The sequence below is a fragment of the Tupaia chinensis genome, unplaced genomic scaffold (genome assembly GCF_000334495.1).
Source record: "Tupaia chinensis unplaced genomic scaffold, TupChi_1.0 Scaffold000288_2, whole genome shotgun sequence".
Lineage (NCBI taxonomy): Eukaryota > Metazoa > Chordata > Mammalia > Scandentia > Tupaiidae > Tupaia > Tupaia belangeri.
In genome coordinates this window covers 2977293-2996268 of record NW_006159773.1, presented here as the reverse complement: position 1 = coordinate 2996268, position 18976 = coordinate 2977293, and the positions used below count along the sequence as shown (strand labels likewise).

At 39.9% G+C, this 18976-nt stretch overlaps 1 protein-coding gene across 2 annotated transcripts in view; it reads right to left on the bottom strand.

Annotated features, from left to right (window-relative positions):
- Positions 1-18976, bottom strand: part of SGK3 (serum/glucocorticoid regulated kinase family member 3) — a 135385-nt gene that overhangs the window by 88092 nt on the left and 28317 nt on the right. For both annotated transcript variants that reach the window (XM_014588587.2, XM_014588588.2), the window contains exon 2: positions 1718-1825. The gene's annotated coding sequence lies outside the window, so the exon portion shown is untranslated. The remainder of the gene's footprint in view (positions 1-1717; positions 1826-18976) is intronic.

Genomic DNA, 18976 nt, shown 5'->3' with positions numbered 1-18976 from the left:
GCCCCGCCGCGCCACCCGCTTCCAGCGGCGCCCTTCGCGCTGTATTTCTCGCCCTCACCCAACCTCTGGGCCCCACCCCTGCAACAGGCCCCGCCCTCACCAAGCACCGCCCTCGCCAATCGTTGGCGCTGCTGCAGCCGAGGCCACACCCACACCGAGGGGGCGGATCCAGGCTTGCTAGGCTCCACCCGCGGGGATATCCGGGCTGTGGAACCCAGAGCTGAAGGCAGGTGTCCGCGGAAGCCCTAAGTAAACAAAAGGGGATGGGGTGAGGGCTTTAGATTTGTGACCCTTGGGGAGGAAGGGCTGGAAAAGATGAAGGCAGAAAATGAGAGCGAGCCCCAGACGGGTAAAGTGAAGAAAGAGGCTTGAGAGGGAAAAAGGGAGGCACTCCCTAGGTTTGGGCTAAGGCATAGGGGTTGGGTGAAATCAGAAAAAAATGGAGTTCATGCATTGGGGTTACTAGCCTCCTCCCCAGGAAGAGTAGCAGCCACACGTAAATTCAGAATTCTATGCATGAGAAGTCACTTCGAATCCTATCGCATGTCTTTGGTCTTCACCAAGGGTGGACAAGATCCCCAATAAGAATCCTCATTCTGGGACCAGCAGTTGGCGTAATGGCTATGTCACTGGACTCCTATATAGCCGACCACGGTTCCAGTCCCAGGCCAGGTGGCTTGAAACTCACGCCTGGCGCGTGAGCGTGTGTGCCCAATATCCCAAGGGGTTGCAGTGTGGCTATCCCCCCTGGGGGATGATTTCTTGCTTTCTATCTCTCTGTCTCTGTCTTTCTAGCAAGCGCTTGCAAACTATACCAAAAAAAAAAAATCTCACTCTTCAGGCCAGCAGATGGTATAGCTGGTGTAGGTAGACTCCCATGTGGCAGACCACAGTTGGGACCCAGTGGCTTCAAAGTTATGCCAGGCATGCAAGTCTGTGTGCCCAAGATCAATGGAGGGGAAGGAATTGTGATGTTGCCATTCCCCTGGGGAGTGATTTCTTACTTTCTCTCTCCCTTTCTCTCTGTCTCTCCTCAGCAAGCACACCCACTCCAAGGCCAAAAAAAATATATATATATATATTCATCCTCATCCTAAGTTAACATGGAACATTGCCTTACCCTCCAATAGCTTGGACACATATTAAGAAAGCAGATCCTTTTCACCCAGGCCAGGTTCAGCATACCCAGAAAAGATTTGCAACTAGGTGTCTGACTAAAAGGAAAACAAGATTAGCTGGACTTAGTTTAACTATGAATCCATCTTTTTTTTTGAGAGGTTTTTGCTATATGGTGTGTGCACTCTCCAGAAAGACAGAGAGAGACAGAGAGACAGAAAGAGAGAAATCACTCCCCGGGGGATGACCATGCCACAATCCCTTCTCCTCCATTCTCCTCTCGGGATCTTGGGCATGCACACACATGCACCAAGTGTGAGTTTAAGCCACCAAGTCTGGGACTTGAACCACAGTTGATTACATGGGAGTCCAGCAACATAGCCATTATGCCAACTGCTGGTCCCATAACTATGAATACATCTTGTGTTTAGAAGGTGGAAAACGACTTGAGGAATCAAGTCAATAACTGATATATGGCAGGAAAACTCAGTGTTGACATTGCCAACAAGCAGGATTGATACAGTAGCCTTTACTACAAGAATTTCAGAAAAGCAATACCAAAAGACAGGACTAGCTGTTTAGCTCTCAGGGAAGTCAGTACCTGAAGCCCTCGATTTGGTTATCTATAAGAAGAAGGGACTGGGGCAGATGACCTCCAGACTTCAAACTGTCCTTCCACGTTCCAGAGCTGTTCTGCCAGGCTCAACCCCTAAAGGAGAAAAAGAATGCATGAAAATACTGTCCAGTCAGTACAGAAAAAGTAAGAATTTCTAGAAAAAGTTTCAGGGATCTCTGGCATCACTTCATTCAATCTCTCCCTTCTGACTTTTTTTTGTTTGTAATAATAGTATCATTTTTTGTCCCAGTTGGAAATCTTTGACTCTTCTCTCTCCATCCTCCCACTTTGTTCCCTGGTTCCTTGCTTTCTCCTATACAAACTATCTTCAATGACTTTCCCCATTTTCACTGTCTTCTCATATAAAGCATAAGTCCAAAGAACTCAGAATCTTCTATCTGACCCCAACCTACTGTTCCACCGAATCTCCATCTACTTTCTTGTGCACCCTGAAAAGTTTTCGAAAATCAAAATGGAGTTAATTTGTGTCAACTCTGGCAAAACAGAACTGGGAAGGTCACAGAGACATTTTCTCGTGCTAAATGCCTGATAACAAAAGCTGTTATCTAAACAACCTCCAGGATCACAGCCTTGCAAAATACCACTGCAACCTGACACAAGGATTACTTCTGCAAGGATATCTGCCCAGAGATTGCCATTCCACCCTTCAACTGACATTATCCTCATTATTGATCTTGGTAACCAAGGACACTTGCCCTAAAAGATCTGGTATAATCCCCTCTTCCTCCCCTCTTGCTTAAGGTTTTTGCCTTTAAAACCTGAGGCTTCTAAGGCTTTAGTGAGCATGTCTGGGGCTACCTGAACTATGCTCAACCAAGTTGCCAGCCACCAGCCACAGTTTATGCCCAAATAAATTCCTTTTGCTTTGCTTGCTTTGACTTGGTGTTTTTGTTTTGTTTGTTTCTATTTTTTTTCTTGACAGAGATGTGTGTGCCTGCCAGAGAAAGAGAGAGAGCAAATGCACCCCCTAATGGAACATAGTTACATTACAATTTTTCCTCCATCTCTTTCTTTTTCTTTTTTTTTTTTTGTACCTGAACATTTTAATTTACAGTTTAGGGGTAGACTGCTCAATATACAATGATTAGATTCAAGTCATTAAGCATGTTGTTTAAATCTTCTATGCCACTACTGACTTTTAAAAATAGATAAGTGAATATATACAAGATAAATGAAGGACTGGCAGGTGGCATGGTGGTTAAGGGCACTGGACTCCCATGTGGCCAACTGCAGTTCGAGTCCCAGACCCAGTGGCTTGCTTTCTCACTTTCTCTCTCTCACTCTGTCCTTCTCTGGTCAAACTAGAATGAATGAATGGATGAATGAATGAATGAATAAAGTTAAATAAAATCATTCTTTTTAAAAAAGTGAACATATATCTGTACTCACTTTCTGTGGCCCACACACTCAGTGGCTTAAAGCAACAGAAATGTATTCTCTCTCAGTTGTGAAGGCCACAAGCTTGAAATCAAGCCATCAGCAGAGCCACACTTTCTCCAAAAGCTCTCAGAGAAATCCGTCCTTTCCTGTTACAGCTTCTGATGGGTCCTTGGACTTTTGTCTTATGGTAGCAAGCTCTGATCTCTGTTTCTGTCTTCATATGACCTTTTTCCATGTGTCAAATCCTCCATTTTTTCCCTCCTGTCAGGATCTGGGACATGCACACACACACATGTGTAGTGTATTTTTAAGCCAGTGAGCCAGAATGTGAACCATAGTCAGGCCTGTGGGATCTGGCTCCCTATGCACTTAACCACCATACTACAGGGTTCATTCTGACTCTGTTTACTTTTTCGGTTTTCAGTAAATGTCTGACAGACTCTCATTACACTGCAGTATCCGCAATATACAGCTAACATTCCTGCCACTGTACAAGCACACCTGCCACTTTCTAACTCAAAACACTCTCTTTTCAGCCCTAGCCACCTGTCCTGACTAAAACAGCTCAGCTCAGAGACTTCTCTAAGCAATAAACTGCTATCTATGATAGTTAGGATCTGGACCTTTCAGCTTGGCACTTAGTGGGGCTTTACTTTGTTTTGTTTTCTGTTATTTAGAATATTTATCTACCAAACTACACTATAGACAACTTATTGGATGTTTCCAGACCTTAAATAATCCAGAAAGAAAAATCTATTTTCAGTATTTTAAGAAAGCTAAAAGAAATTATATATTCATCTACAATTATGCTTCTCCAGTTACCTATAACAGATTCTGTTTTTATCTTAAATATTATAATAGTGAAATAATACCTGTTATTTCATAAAAGCTTTGCTTGGCAGTTATGTGACTGATTCATAAAAATGGGAAAATACTAAAAATAAAATGGGAAAATACTTATTAAATAAGACTTATGTGAAAGACTACATCTTTGGTACTCATCAAGATAAATAAAAGTAGGGCTAGTAGGTTGTGTGGAGGTAAAGGAGGCTAGATCCCACTCAAACTATGTGGTTTGAGTCCCAGCCCCAGCAGCTGGAAAAATATACCAGGCCTATGTGTATGTATCCCAAGAGAAGAATGGAGAAAAAAGAATGCAGCATGGCCATATACCCCTGGAGGGTACTTTCTTACTTTCTCTTTCTATTTCTGTCTCCAGCAAGCATATGTGCACTGTAGCAAAAACTAATGCATAAAAATAATTTAGTCATGAGACTAAGTTCTAGTATTCTATAGCACATAAGGTGACTATAGTTAACAATAATTTACTGTATATTTCAAAATAGCTAGAGGAGATTTTGACTGCTCTCAACATAGAGCAGTGATAAATACTTCACAAGATGAACATGCTAACTGCCTTGATTTAATCATCCCACTTTGTATACCATGGAAATATCACACTATAAACCATTAATATAATACATACAATTAGTATGTATCAACTAAAAAATAATTATGCCCAGCTAAGGTGGTGTGAGCAGTAGGGTGTTTGAGGCTAGGACCACAGACACGGAAGTCTAGATTCAGATCCCAGACCAATTAGAATAGGCCAGGCTCAGTGGCAGGAACCTGTAATGCTGGCTAATTGACAGGCTGGAGAAGGAGAGGGTAAGGAGAAGACTCTGTCTAAAATCCTCCCTCTATTTCTCTGTATCTCTTTGTCCCAACTATCACTTTTTCAAACATACATACACTAAATAAATAGAGGCAACCCATACTCCAATGGTTAAGAGAGTCTGGTCCCCCTGGGCCAAATGTGGTTTGAATCCTGGCCCAGGTTGCTTGAAAGATATACTGGGTGCATGTATGTATACATCCAAAATTCCAACAAGATGGAGAGATGGTAGAGAAGGGACTTTGCTCTGACCATGGCCTTTTGGGGGCTGTGTTTTCCCTCTCCTTCTCTCTGTTTCTTTTTGATGAGCACATGCACTCTCTGGAAGTTAAAAATAAACAAATTGGTAAAAAATAATTTTTAAGGAAGGTATTTTCCATGAGCTAAATAAACAACTCTTTAAGGAAAACATACAAACAGTCAAAGGCATATGAAAGTGGTTGAATATGGAAGATTTACTGCTGAGTGAAGCAAGCCAGGCTATGAAGGAGAGACATTGTATGTCTCCACTTAATATATACCAACTGTTCACACTCTGTGGCTGAAACTTAAAGACTAGGGAGTATAGAAACATAGAAAATGGTTATAGATACTGGATACAGTGTGGAAAAAGGACGGGAGAAGGAAAAGAGTCTGAGGAAAGACACTGAGGAGAAAAATAGAGAAATAAGACATTTATGAGACACAGAAATGGGTTATTATCTGTTGATGATAATGTGTATAGTATCCCCAAGTGGACTAGTGAGAAATATATTCATGTTGGAACATTCACTTTATAAGCTAAGTGATGTATATGATTGAATGTATAAAAAATTAAAATTAAATTTAAAAATATATTTAAAAAAAAGAAAAGTATTTTCCTATGTCACTCGTAAACTTAATGTAAACGAATATTTTTCATAGTTAGAATTTCTGCATGTTTTCTTTGCAAGAACCATCACTTTTTTTTTTTATAATTTTTGTCATAGGGTGTGTGCACTTGCCAAAAAGAGACAGTGAGAGGGAAAGTGAGAAATCATCCCCTGGAGGTATGGTCATGCCACAATCCCTTCTCTTCCATTCTCCCCTTGGGATTCTGGGCATACACATATATGTACCTGGCGTATTTTTTAAGGTACTGAGTCCAGAACTTGAACTGCAGTCTGCCACTTGGGATTCAGTGCCTTAACCACCATGCCACCTGCTGGCCAACAAGAACCATCACTTCTAAAATACATTAAAAGTAATAAAAATAAGGGCCAGCCTGTAGCATAGTGGTTCAGGGAGTTAGAGCCCATATGTTGAAAAACATGCTGGGCACATGTATGAATGTCTCAAATCCCAGAAGGATGTAAAAAAATGGAGAAGAAAGGATTGTAGCATGACTGAACCCCATAAGGGAGTGCTTCCTCTCTCTCCCTCTCTTTGTTGAATGCATGTACCTTACAGAAGTTAAAAAAAAAAATAAGAAAAAGAAAAAGAAAAAGAAGGGGTCCAGATGATGGCACAGTGGTAGAATGAAATACTCTACAAGGCTGACCCTCATGAGAAGGTTACAGGTTCATATATAGTGACCAAGGAGCCAGGACACATTTGTTCATTATCTCAAGTTGACTGACAGTGAGGGTTTATCATAGCAATGAGACTCTGTTTGAGGTTCTCTCTGTCTCCCCCAGAAGAAATAAACTTAAAAAAAAAAAAAAAACCAGGTGCAGTGGTGCACCTGTAGTCCCAGCTACTTAGGAGGCTGAGGCAAGAGGACTGTGAGTCTGAGATCAGCATGGGAAATATAGCAAGACCCTGTTACTAGGAAAACAAAATAAAACAAAAAGAATAATGAAAATAAGATTTTTTTTTTTTAGGTCTTTGCTATAGTGTGTGTGTGCTCTCCAGAGAGAGAGAGTGAGAGACAGAGAGGGAAAGTGAGAAATCAGTCCCTGGAGAAATGGCCATGCCACAACCCGTCTACTCCCTTCTCCTTTTGCGACTTGAGAAACACATGCACACATACTCATTGTGAGTTTCAAGCCACAGGGTGTGGGACTTGAACCACATTCAGCCATGTGGGAGTCCAGGGTCTTAACTACCACACTACCTTCTGGTCCTGAAAATAAGAATTCTTAGTGAACAGGGACCAGCAGACGGTGTAATGGTTATGTCTCTGGATTCCTATGTAGTTGACTGCTGTTCGAGTCCCAGACCCAGCAGCTTAAAATTCATGCCTGTGTGTGTGCGTGTGTGCCCAAAATCCCAAGAAGAGAATGGAGAAGGAACTGCAATGTGGCTATCCACCTGGGGGATGATTTCTTGCTTTCTGTCTGTCTCTCTGGTGGGCCCATGCACCCTATAGCAAATCTCTCAAAACAAAACAAGAAATTCTTAGTGAATGTCTATCCCCCTGAAAAAAAGGCCAATTTATTATCTGATATCCCATTGTTCAATAGCTGATTTAGTGATATACAAACAGCAAATGCTTAAAAACATATTTTAAATCTACGGTTTTTTAAAGAATTATTTTTTATTTAACTTTATTCATTGTTATTATTTTATTTATTTAATTTATTTATTTATTTATTTATTTATTTGAAGTTGACCAGAGAGAGAGACACAGGGAGAGAAGGAAAGTGAGAAAGCAACCTGCTAGGTCTGGGACTCAAACCACGGTCAGCCATGTGGAATGCAGCTGCCTCAACTACCACGCCACCTCCTGGTCCCAAATCTATGATGTTTTCCAACTTTGGTTAGCCCTCTTTTTCTCTTGCTGTCATAAAAATATTGGCCTCTTTATCCAGATAAAACAGGGAGTTTTCTCCCTTTAAATATCAAATAAATCTTCAAGAAGAAAAAAAAAAAACAACAATCACACAGCACTTCTTTGAACTGTAATAGAAAGGTTGTCAGTGTTTCAGAAATAACCTCAAATCATAGTAAATTCCCTATGTTGGGGAGCCCCATATATTATTTAGATCTTTAGAGAGTAAATTTTCTTTAACTACAACTTTACCCAGATGGTACAAGTAGAAGCGCAACCAAGTTTGCAGAATGACTATCAATTAAGAGTGAAAACTGATTTACAGTCTATCGATGGCCACCTGTGTTTTAGGGAGGCCCCAGTGATCTGAAGTCTGGCTCCAAAAATCTATAAATCAGTACTCACAACAAATCTTTATAGTGTTCTGGATATACAAGAAGTATTAAATAAGCAGACTAAACAGTCACACATGATTTTACAGAAAGGTTGTACCAAAGCCTATTGGTCATAGACTTGGAACTTTTTTCTCTTTTCCTCAAAAAGCAAGGTGATTATAGAGTAAAGCCTTAGGGGAACTTCGGAACCCAGCCACGATAGAGTAACAAGGACCATACTGACTCTTCCACTTAAACCGATGAAGAGAAGAAAAAAAAAAAAAAAAGAGTAGACAAAGTATAAAACAGTAGTTTTGGAGGTACTCAATATCAGGCAATAAAGAAAAGTAATCTCTTGGAGATGGAAAATAACCAGTTTACCCCAGCTTATTACCTTTAGGCAGATTACAGGCCCTGGCATAAAAAGGAACAATGTAGAGAGTACAACAGAGTCCCTGGGTTGAGGAGACAGAGCTGCAAACCCAGGGAGAACAAGACGGCAAGTTCATAAATATTTTGAACCAAAATATACAATTCTAATAATCCATGGGTCTAAAATGAAATCTATAGGAAGATTAGAAAATAGTTTTCACTGAGTGAAAATTAAAACACAACCTATCAAACTTTGTGGATGGCACAAAAGCAATACTTAGATGGTAATGCCCATGTTGAAAAGAAAGAAAAGTCTCAAATAATGACTTTGGCTTCCATTCTGTAAAACTGGACAAAGGAAAAAGTGAACCAAAGTGGGAGAACATACATATCCACAAATCATGTATCTGCAATCACATACCAGTATATAGCATATATAAAGAGCTTGTAAAACCCAATAGCAAAAAGACAAATAACACAATTCAAAAATTACTTCAATATACATTTTTCCAAAGATATACAAATGGCAAATAGGCACACGAAAAGATGTGCAACATCAGTCGTCACTGGGGAAATACAAACAAAAACTTCAGTGAGATACCACTTCACACCCACTAGGATAGCAACAGTCAGAAAATGAGTGTTTGTGAGGATGTGGAGAAACTGGAGCCATTGCAAATTATTGTTGGGAATGTAAAATGGCATGGATGCTGTGAAAAACCATTTGTAGGTCCTCAAAACGTTAAACACAAATTACTATATGACCCAGCAATTCCACTCTCAGATATATATCCAGAAAACTGAAAACAGGTAATCAAATACTTGTACAGGTGTGTTAACTGCAGCACTATTTAAAACACCCAAAAAGTCAAAACAACCAAGTGTGTATCACCAGATAAATGGATAAATAGTGGTATATCCAGTCAATGGAATATTACCAGCCATAAAAGCAAATGATGTCCTGATGCATGCTACAACATGAATAAACCTAGAAAATGGTAAGTGAAAGAAGCCAGACATGAGAGGCTACAACTGTATGATTCCATTAATATGAAAAGTAGTGCCACAGAACAGAAAGCAGAGTGGCAGATGCCACAAGCCAGGAAAATGGGGAGTAACTGCTGATAGGGTATGGGGTTTTATTTTAGGGTGATTAAAATGTCTTGAAAATAGAGGTGGCAGTTGTACAACACTGTGAATGTACTAAATATTACTGAATTTTCTCACTTTAAAATGGATAATTTTATGTTACGGAAATTTTACCTCAATTAAAAACAAAACAAAACAAAACAAACAAAACACCCTGAACACCTTAACAATATCCCACTGAGGACTGAAAAGGTAGTGTCATCTCGGTCTCCTAGGCCCTTTATATTCTTACCATCATATAAGCCTACTTCCCCATCATGTACCTTATGTTCCAAGCAAAGCAAGTCCTTTCCTTTACATGCAACATGACACCTCATGTCTCTACATATATAAAGAAGCCTTCAAAAAGTTTACAGAAAATGTATATTATGGAAAAACCATGTGTGGGCTTCAATTTTCTTTGCACCAAAATAAACTCATACGAACTTGTTATAACATGTCTGAACAGGATTTAGTTGGAGGCACTAAGAAGGATAAGGCATCAGTTTAAAACAGCCTCTATCAGAAAAATACGAATTCTGCTGAAATTGAAGTAGAAATAAACATCAGGCTTACGGTGAAGCTTAGGAGGAAGAACGGTACTGATGTTTTACAAAGTCTTTGAGGACAGTGCCCCAGAGAAACAGCAGTTGGCAAATGGATAATTTGGTTTAAGATGGGACAAGATGATGTTGAAGATAATGCCATCAATTTGTGAGGAAAAAATTAATCTTGTTTATACCTGAATTGAAAAGGACAAACACCACCAGAAACAATAACCAACACCAAAGACATTTCAATTAATTCAGCTTACACAATTCAGAATGAAAAATTAAAGTGGAGCCAACTTCCTGATTGACAGCTGCTGAAATTGTTGCACCCAGATGAGCTGTAGACAACAGCAGAGCTTTCAATGGAAATTTTCCACAAATACGATCAAGATCCTGAAGCATTTCTTTGGAAAACTGTAAGAGGAGATGACACGTGGCTTTACCAGTAGATACTGATGACAAAGCACAAAGCAATGGCTACCAGGAGTAGTAAGTTGTCCATCAAAGCAAGTATAGACTGGTCAATACCGAAGATCATGGCCAGAGTTTTTTTTGTTTTGTTTTGTTTTGTTTTGTTGCTAGCGCTCAAGGCATTTTGTTTCTTAACTTTCTGGAGGGTCAAGCAATGATACCTGCTTATTCTGGGAATGCTTTAAGAAAGCTGAAATTTTAGCAGAAAAATGTCCAGGCAAGCTACACCAGAGAGTTCTTCTCCAGCACACCAATGTTCCCAAATGGAGAGAGTTTTCTCCAGGAATCCACATTATAGTCCATATTTGACTCTTTCTGACTCCTTTTTTGTTTCCTAATTTTAAAAAGACTATACAGTGCACCTATTCTTCTTCAGTTAATAGTTTTAAAAACCGTGCATTGACATGGTTAAATGACCAGAGCCCTCAGTTCTTTAGGGATGAACTAAATAACTAGTTATCATCACTTACAAAAATGTCTTGAACTGCATAAAGCTACTCTGAGAAATAAAGTTTGCTTTTTATGCTTACCTTTTTTTAAAAAATATATTTATTTATTTATTCATTCATCTATTTACTTATTTTTACTTTGACCAGAATGAGACAGGGAGAGAAAGAGAGAAAGTAAGCCATTGGGTCCTGTACTCAAACCATGGTTGGCCATGTGGGAGTCCAACACCTTAACCACCATGCTACCTGCTGGCCCCGTATGTTTATCTTTTAATTCCACTTTTCTTGAACTTTTTGAAGTTTCTTTGTATAAGTCTTCTTCACTCTTCAAGGCACAATTCAAATATAAGTTCCTTTAAGAATTTTCCCCAATTCCTTTAGTGAGGAATAATCTCGTCCTTATAAGATCCTATGAGTATCTTATCTACACCTCTTGCTCAGAGTTATTTATTTGTATTTATATGTCCTCTGTTAGCCAATAAGTGTCACCAAGATCTATATGTGATTCTTTCTTTTATTACCAGAGTCCTTAGCATACATTTTTTTTCTTTTCTTTTCTTTTGGAGAGGTTTTTGCTATAGGGCGCATATGCTTGCCAGAAAGAGAGAGACAGAGACAGAAAGCGAGAAATCACCCCCCCAGGGGGTATAGCCACACCGCAATCCCTTCTCCTCCATTCTCCTCTCGGGATCTTGGGCACGCATGTACACGCGCCCGGTGTGAGTGTAAGCTGCCGGATCCGGGACTTGAACTGCGGTCGACTACATGGGAGTCCAGAGACACAGCCATTATGCTAACTGTTGGTCCCCCTTAGCATACTCTTTTATGCATAGCAGGCACCTAAGTATTTACAGAAGGAAAAAGATAATGTGAAGTAGATTTCTACATACAAATTTTCTTGGTGTTCATTCTAAAACTGGAGATATGTTTTTTCAGGAAAACATTTGATTCTAACATGTTTAAAACCCTTTGAAAATTGTATATGGGGAATATTACAATTTCCTGATGAAATAGTTTTTTAAAAATTCTGAACACTAATATAAAATAACTAGTACTATTGGGTCATTGGGCAAGTCATGACACATTTTTGCATTAAAAAAATAGAAAAATATGTCATGACTTTTCCAATGACCCAATTTGTATTCTTGACAATAATTGTTAATGGTCTTAACAATGAGTTATAATAATAATAGCTAACATTTATATAGCACTTATGAGCCAGGCTCTCTAAACACTTAGTATACATATTAATTTGCTTGATCCTCACAATAACTCTATGAGCTAAATACAATTATCATCCCCATTTTACAGATGAAGAAATACCTTAAGAGTCAAACAACTTGTCCCAATTTCACACTAGTATTTAGTGGCGTTGGGATTAGAACCTAGTTACTGCAGCTGTAGATTCCATGCTCTTAACAACTATGTCCCCTTTTTGTAACAATAGCTTAATAAAACAACTTTGAAAGGTCAATGAGTTTCCAAGAAAACATATCTTAATATGGCAGATTTCCCCTTATCCATGCTTTTACTCTCTCTGGTTATAGTTACCTGAGGTCAACTGCAGTCCTAAAATATTAAATGGAAAATTCCAGAAATAAACAGTTCACACATTTTAATTGCACACCATTCTAAGTAGTGTAATGAAATATCATGCAATCATGCACCACCTGGGCCAGGTGCATCTCCTTTGTCCAGCATATCCACACCATGTACACTATTGCCCTTTAGTCACTTAGCAGTCTTCTGGGTTAACAGATAGACTGTGAATATCTCGGTGTTTGTGTCCAAGTAGCCCTTACTTTACTTAATTCTGACCCCAAAGCACAATAAGAGTAATGATGTTAGCATATTGTTATTACTATTCTATTACTAGTTATTGTTATTAATCTCTTATTGTGCTTAATTTATAAATCACACTTTTATCAGAGGTATGTATAGGACAACACATGCTGTACAGAAAGGACTCAGTACTTTCTGAAGTCTAGGCATCAGCTGGGGGTCTTGGAATGTATCCCCTGTAGAAATAGGGAGACTATTGCTAGAGCTGATATTGTAAAATTTTAACTATTTTCTCAAATTTTGTGTCTTTACTTTCTAAAATGGCTGATAACTCTTGAATATAAACTTGATTTTTAGGCAAGTCAATGGCATGGTGGTTAAGGTGTCTGGCTCACACATACCTGATCTCATGATTTGAGTCCTAAACCTGGTGGCTTGAGGCAGATGTGCCCCAAATCCAGAGAGGACAATGAAGAGGAAGTGATTACAACATGCAGCCATTATGCTAACTGTTGGTCCCCCTTAGCATACTCTTTTATGCATAGCAGGCACCTAAGTATTTACAGAAGGAAAAAGATAATGTGAAGTAGATTTCTACATACAAATTTTCTTGGTGTTCATTCTAAAACTGGAGATATGTTTTTTCAGGAAAACATTTGATTCTAACATGTTTAAAACCCTTTGAAAATTGTATATGGGGAATATTACAATTTCCTGATGAAATAGTTTTTTAAAAATTCTGAACACTAATATAAAATAACTAGTACTATTGGGTCATTGGGCAAGTCATGACACATTTTTGCATTAAAAAAATAGAAAAATATGTCATGACTTTTCCAATGACCCAATTTGTATTCTTGACAATAATTGTTAATGGTCTTAACAATGAGTTATAATAATAATAGCTAACATTTATATAGCACTTATGAGCCAGGCTCTCTAAACACTTAGTATACATATTAATTTGCTTGATCCTCACAATAACTCTATGAGCTAAATACAATTATCATCCCCATTTTACAGATGAAGAAATACCTTAAGAGTCAAACAACTTGTCCCAATTTCACACTAGTATTTAGTGGCGTTGGGATTAGAACCTAGTTACTGCAGCTGTAGATTCCATGCTCTTAACAACTATGTCCCCTTTTTGTAACAATAGCTTAATAAAACAACTTTGAAAGGTCAATGAGTTTCCAAGAAAACATATCTTAATATGGCAGATTTCCCCTTATCCATGCTTTTACTCTCTCTGGTTATAGTTACCTGAGGTCAACTGCAGTCCTAAAATATTAAATGGAAAATTCCAGAAATAAACAGTTCACACATTTTAATTGCACACCATTCTAAGTAGTGTAATGAAATATCATGCAATCATGCACCACCTGGGCCAGGTGCATCTCCTTTGTCCAGCATATCCACACCATGTACACTATTGCCCTTTAGTCACTTAGCAGTCTTCTGGGTTAACAGATAGACTGTGAATATCTCGGTGTTTGTGTCCAAGTAGCCCTTACTTTACTTAATTCTGACCCCAAAGCACAATAAGAGTAATGATGTTAGCATATTGTTATTACTATTCTATTACTAGTTATTGTTATTAATCTCTTATTGTGCTTAATTTATAAATCACACTTTTATCAGAGGTATGTATAGGACAACACATGCTGTACAGAAAGGACTCAGTACTTTCTGAAGTCTAGGCATCAGCTGGGGGTCTTGGAATGTATCCCCTGTAGAAATAGGGAGACTATTGCTAGAGCTGATATTGTAAAATTTTAACTATTTTCTCAAATTTTGTGTCTTTACTTTCTAAAATGGCTGATAACTCTTGAATATAAACTTGATTTTTAGGCAAGTCAATGGCATGGTGGTTAAGGTGTCTGGCTCACACATACCTGATCTCATGATTTGAGTCCTAAACCTGGTGGCTTGAGGCAGATGTGCCCCAAATCCAGAGAGGACAATGAAGAGGAAGTGATTACAACATGGCCATCCCCTTGGGGAGTGCTTTCTCACTTTCCTTTCTGGTGAGTACACTCACACTATAACAATTTTTTTTAAAACTTTAACTTAAAAATATATAGTAACAAATGACCAACTAATAATAGAGGAACACATCAAAAGTTTACATAAAGCCATGGGACTGCAAACTTACTGAAATATGTGAGGTGTCTTAGTTAATTTTTACATTGCTAACAGAAATATCTGAGTATGAGTGATTCTATAAAGAAGATAGAAGTTTATTTTCAAACTTACAATTGTGGTCGCTGGAAAGTCCAAAGTCCTATACCTACAGCACGGCTAACCAAAGCACAGAGGATGGAGAGCACATGCAGAGAGAGAGAGAGAGATCCTGACCAATCCATCTTTCACAACCCAATAGAACTAACCTCTTCTCACAAGAGCTAGAACTAATGGGTCTTGTAAAATATCATCAACCTATTCATAAGACTTGCCTCATGAATAGACATTACCACCGTGAACCAACCACCACTCACTAGGCCTCACCCTGGTACCCCATGAAGGAATTGAGTCTTCACTTAATACGTTTATAACACAGACAATACAATCAAGTTCCAACACATGGCTTTCTCTCTCAGACTCTCTGATGAGCACATATACCCTATAGCAAATTTAAAAATAAACGGGGCCAGCAGGTGGTATGGCTAAGGTACTGGATCCCAGATGGCTCCAAAACTCGAGCCCTGAACCTAGTGGACTTAAAAAACACACTAGGCATGTGTGTGCCCAAAATCCTGGGAGGAGAATGCAGGAAAAGGGATTGCAGCATGGCTATACCCCCTGGGGGTTATTTCTCATTTTCTCTCTGTCGCTCTCGGATGAACACAAGCACCCTATGGCAAAAATCTGAAACAAGGACCAGCAGATGGCATAATGGTTACATCACTGGACTCGACCATGGTTTGAGTCCTGGATCCGGTGGCTTAAAACTCATACCGGGCAAGTGTACATATGTGTCCAGGATCTGGAGAGGAGAATAGAGAAGGGATTGTAGCATGGCCATCTACCCACCCCTAACCTCGTTTTTGGTCTCTTTGTCTCTCCAGCAAGCACATGTGCCCTATAGCGAAAATCTCTCTTAAAACAGAAAGAATTCAGGCCCCTTTTCTCTCTCTCTCCTTGTCTGAAGGACATATACAAACCATAACATTCCACCCCGGCTCTTAAAATTCGTGTATTTCTTTTTTTTTTTCTTTTTTTTTTTTTTTTTTAAATTCGTGTATTTCTCAACTACAAAACCATCCCACTTGCCTAAGAAGCTTAACTGGTTCTAACACTAACTCTAAAGTCTAAAGTCTTATCTGAAACTCAAGGCAAACTCCTTCCAACTATCAGCCTGTAAAATCAAAACAAATTACATGCTCCCAAAATATAACCGTGGAGCACGTACAGGGTAGAAATGCCTATTTCATCAGAAGAAAGGAATAACAGGCCCACAGCAAGTCCAAAACTCAGGTTCAGTTCCAGAACATTCAATTCTGGAACTCCACGTACTGCACCCTGGACGAACTGAGGGGGGCTCCCAAAGCATCAAGCAACTTCATCTCCCTTACCTTGCTGGGCTCAGTCCATGCTTCAGTTCTTTCCATCTGGAATCTCATGCCTGCAGTTCTTTCAGGCTGTAGCTGCATGCAGTCAGCTCCACAGTTCTGGGGTCTTAAGGTTGATCCCACTTCTGCAGCTTCACTAGGTACAGCTCTCCTGGTGGGTACTACCTGCTTTTACCCCACACTTGCACGCTGCTATATTCCAATGAAAGCTCTCTCAATGGCTCAGTGCCTATGACAGGTCTCATCAGGCCTTCTGAGCCACCTTTTGAATTCTAGGAGGCTGCCGTGCCCTCACAGCTGTAGCATTCTGCTCTGCTGCAGAATTAGGACCAGGTGGAGCCCACACACAGATACAGATACTGCTTAGGCTAAGGCCTACAGCCTGTGCCCTCCTGAGCAGCAGCTTCACCAGGGCTACTGGAATCAGAGCTGGAGCAACTGGGTACTATACAGGGATGTAGGGAACTCCGGGCCGTGAAGGACAGCATGCCCACCCTGACCCTTTCCCAGAAATTGTTTTGCACTCCCAGACTGCTGAGCTTGTGATGAGCTTGGGGGGGGGGGCGTGGGGGACAATCCTCTCAGGGTTTCTCTCATTGTCCTGATCATTTTCACCTGGACCTCTTCTTTTTTTTTAATAGAGATTTTTGCTATAGGCTATAGAGACAGCGACAGATAGCGAAAAATCACCCCCTCGGTGGAGGAGAGGGGAGAGTAGGTGTGTGTGTGGTCACACCACAATCCCTTCTCCTCCATTCTCCTATGGGGATATGAGATACACATGCACATGAGCCCAGCGTGAGTTTTAAGTCGCTGGGTCCAGGACTCAAACCGTGGCCAACTACATGGGAGTCCAGCGAAGTAACCATTATGCCATCTCCTGGTCCCCAGTTGGATCTCTTCTATCAGATGTAATAATCTGTTAAGCAGTCATGCTCTCTGCCACACTTTCCTCTGCCAAACATGTCTTTTCATTCTTTGCCACATGGCCAGAATATGAATTTTTCAGAATTTTCCATCCTGTCTCTCTTTTCATTATCAATTCTGCCTTTAAATCATTTTGTTCCATGGGACTGGCAGATGGAGTAATGGTTACAGAAGGAGTAATGGTTACATCGCTGGACTCCCACGTAGTCAACTGCAGTTCGAGTTTTGGACCCAGTGGCTTAAAATTCAACGTTGGGTGAGGGTAGGGGTGTAAACAAATATTTGTGTGCTCATGTGACTTTCTTCTCAATCAAGATATAAGCTCCAGGCCTGCATGATGGCTTGGTGTTTAAGGCACTTAGATCCCACATAGCCAACTGTGTGGCTTAAGTCCTGGACCCAGTGGCTTGAAAAACACATCAGGTATGTGTGCGTGTGTGCCCAAAATCCCAAGAGAAGAATGGATGAAGGCGAGTGTGGCATTGGCATACCCTCTGGGGATGCTTTCGCACTTTCTGTCTCTCTCTTGATCTCCCTCTCTCTGGTGAGCACATGCGCCCTATAGCAAATTTTAAAAAAACAACCAGCAACAAAAAACAAAAAAACTCAACACCAGGCACCTGTGTGTGTGTGTGTGTGTGTGTGTGTGTGCCCCAAATCCTAAAGAATGGAGAAGTGATTGTGGTGTGGCCATCACCCCTGAGGGGTGATTTCTTGCTTTCTGTCCTCTGTCTCTTTGATGAACACACACAACCTATAGCAAAAAAATCTCTTAAAAAAAAAAAATTCATTCCTCATTTTTCTTTGAGGTCTCCTCAAATGTCCTTCACTGTCCGTATCTCTATCACTATCATGGTCACAGTTGCTTATGCAATTGCTAAAGAATTCCAGTTCATTTCCAAACAGTTCTTCCAAGGTCCAAATAAAATCTATGCTTTCCCTAGCTTTCTCCTTGCCTATATACCCAGTTCCAAAGTTGCTTCCACATTTTCCACTATCTGTAGCCATGCAATCCTACTCACAGCACCAACTTCTGTCTGTTTTTGCATTACTAACAGAAATATCTAAATATGGGTAATTAAAAAAATATTTGAATTTATTTATATTCATTCACTGTACATTACAACATACCAAATGAGATTTTCCATCCAGAATACACTGTATATTGGCTCAATCAAGCACATCAACATACATGTTATCATCAACAAATAATTTTCCATTTTTTGTTTCCTGTATATTTTGCTTTTTTCCCCATCCTTGATTCCCTATCTCTCACCCTCTGCCATCTCCCACCCTCCTCTCACACTGTCTCTGGTATCTATGGTTGCTTTCTATGCCTTTTCTCCCCACATTTTATTGATTCACTAAAGATCTTAATTAATCTAAATATTTTCAATAGCAAGCACAGCTGATATATAAATATCCATGAACACAAGTCTGACTTTAGGCATAAACCTCAGTGAGTAGAATGAGTATACTATAAAGTAGCACATAGCTGAGGCTATATATCTTACTGCAGTCATCAAATAGGTATTTTTAATGCATTTTTTTTTGGAAAGGTTTTCGCTATAGGGAGCGTGCACTCGCCAGCCAGCCAGAGAGAGACATAAAGACAGAAAGCAAGAAATCACCCCCCAGGGGAGGTGGTCATGTCGCAATACCTTCTCCTCCATTCTCCTCTCGGGATCTTGGGCATGCACGCACACGCGCCCGGCATGAGTTCTAAGCCACTGGGTCCGGGACGCGAACCGCGGTCAACTACGTGGGAGTCCAGCGACATAGCCATTACGCTAACTGCTGGTTCCCTAATG